The sequence below is a fragment of the Salmo salar genome, chromosome ssa10, assembly GCF_905237065.1.
Source record: "Salmo salar chromosome ssa10, Ssal_v3.1, whole genome shotgun sequence".
NCBI classification, from domain to species: domain Eukaryota; kingdom Metazoa; phylum Chordata; class Actinopteri; order Salmoniformes; family Salmonidae; genus Salmo; species Salmo salar.
Window position 1 is genome coordinate 45,996,265 of NC_059451.1, and position 2,500 is coordinate 45,998,764.

A 2,500-nucleotide genomic window follows, 5' to 3' on the forward strand; every position below is an offset into this window, starting at 1 on the left:
TCAGCGCCTATCGTTTCCCAGCCTCTCTTTCCTCATCCTCCTGGTTTTTGACCTTTGCCTGTCCTGACCCTGTCACCCGCCCGCATGACCTCTCTGCCTGACCCTGAGCCTGTCTGCTGACCTGTACCTTTGCTCCACCTCTGGATTACTGAACTCTGCCAGAGCCTGTCTGCTGACCTGTACCTTTGCTCCACCTCTGGATTACTGAACTCTGCCTGAGCCTGTCTGCTGACCTGTACCTTTGCTCCACCTCTGGATTACTGAACTCTGCCTGAGCCTGTCTGCTGACATGTACCTTTGCTCCACCTCTGGATTACTGAACTCTGCCTGAGCCTGTCTGCTGACCTGTACCTTTGCTCCACCTCTGGATTACTGAACTCTGCCTGAGCCTGTCTGCTGACCTGTACCTTTGCTCCACCTCTGGATTACTGAACTCTGCCTGAGCCTGTCTGCTGACATGTACCTTTGCTCCACCTCTGGATTACTGAACTCTGCCTGAGCCTGTCTGCTGACCTGTACCTTTGCTCCACCTCTGGATTACTGAACTCTGCCTGAGCCTGTCTGCTGACCTGTACCTTTGCTCCACCTCTGGATTACTGAACTCTGCCTGAGCCTGTCTGCTGACCTGTACCTTTGCTCCACCTCTGGATTACTGAACTCTGCCTGAGCCTGTCTGCTGACCTGTACCTTTGCCTTACCCTGGAAATTCGACCCCTGCCTGCCTTGACCTGTCTTTGCCGGCCCCTGTTGCTACAATAAACATTGTTACTTCGCCAGTCTGCATCTGGGTCTTACCTTGATTCCTGATACTACATCTCCCTTTTTCTTTACTCTCAACAAAACGTACTCTTCTGATGGCTGTTCAAAGAGAAACATGTTTTCCCTGTTTTGTTAGCAGCAGGTGCAAGAGGCTCTTGATTAGCGATGGAATTTGTCTGCATTCTCCAAAATACAATATTTGGAGCTTCTCGAAGGTGTAACACACACACACACACACACACACACACACACACACACACACACACACACACACACACACACACACACACACCTCCATGGAAGGATATATACACAGTGGGAAGGAAGATTAATTCAGTTTCTTGGCACTTGACAAATTGGATAATCGGAAATTAGATTCCGGGGCTCCTGACAGGAAGATATTGTGGATATTCAATATTTATAAGTTCCAGACGATGCAGAAGTGAAAATAATTAAAATCAGGTAAACTGTGACGAATCTTAATTACAAAAGCGATCTCTCGCTCTCTACCTCATTTCCTCTCTCTCTCTCTCCTTCTCTCTTCTGTTCTTCTCTCTCCCTCATTTACACAGTCCATTTGTCTGAGAACAAAAAGGCAAATTGCCAATAAAATGACAATTACTCACAACCTCACTCGAAAACCTGTGGACTTATGAAATTTGGTTCTGCACACGGACATCATTTTTGTGGAACCAAATGGGTTCATATGGAGGGAGTGCTTTTACTTGTTTGGTCATTTCTAATGGCTACAAAGGACATTCCACTCTTCCCAATCCATACCTGTACGAGCTACAGTGAGGGAAAAAAGTATTTGATCCCCTGCTGATTTTGTACATTTTCCCACTGACAAAGAAATTGTCAGTCTATAATTTTAATGGTAGGTTTATTTGAACAGTGAGAGACAGAATAACAACAAAAAAATCCTGAAAAACGCATGTCAAAAATGTCATAAATTGATTTGCATTTTAATGAGGGAAATAAGTATTTGACCCCTCTGCAAAACATGACTTAGTACTTGGTGGCAAAACCCTTGTTGGCAATCACAGAGGTCAGAAATTTCTTGTAGTTGGCCACCAGGTTTGCAGACATCTCAGGAGGGATTTTGTCCCACTCCTCTTTGCAGATCTTCTCCAAGTCATTAAGGTTTCAAGGCTGACGTTTGGCAACCCAAACCTTCAGCTCCCTCCACAGATTTTCTATGGGATTAAGGTCTGGAGACTGGCTAGGCCATTCCAGGACCTTAATGTGCTTCTTCTTGAGCCACTCCTTTGTTGCCTTGGCCGTGTGTTTTGGGTCATTGTCATGCTGGAATACCTATCCACGACCCATTTTCAATGCCCTGGCTGAGGCAAGGAGGTTCTCACCCAAGATTTGACGGTACACGGCCCCGTCCATCGTCCCTTTGATGCGGTGAAGTTGTCCTGTCCCCTTAGCAGAAAAACACCCCCAAAGCATAATGTTTCCACCTCCATGTTTGACGGTGGGGATGGTGTTCTTGGGGTCATAGGCAGCATTCCTCCTCCTCCAAACGCGGCGAGTTGAGTTGATGCCAAAGAGCTCCATTTTGGTCTCATCTGACCACAACACTTTCACCCAGTTGTCCTCTGAATCATTCAGATGTTCATTGGCAAACTTCAGACGGGCATGTATACGTGCTTTCTTGAGCAGGGGGACCTTGCAGGCGCTGCAGGATTTCTGTCCTTCACGGCGTAATGTGTTACCAATTGTTTTCTTGGTGACT

The 2,500-nt window shown here is 46.7% G+C and overlaps 1 protein-coding gene across 4 annotated transcripts in view; it reads right to left on the minus strand.

Annotated features, from left to right (window-relative positions):
- lrp8 (low density lipoprotein receptor-related protein 8, apolipoprotein e receptor) overlaps positions 1–2,500 on the minus strand; it is a 501,836-nt gene that overhangs the window by 451,960 nt on the left and 47,376 nt on the right. The window lies entirely within an intron of this gene.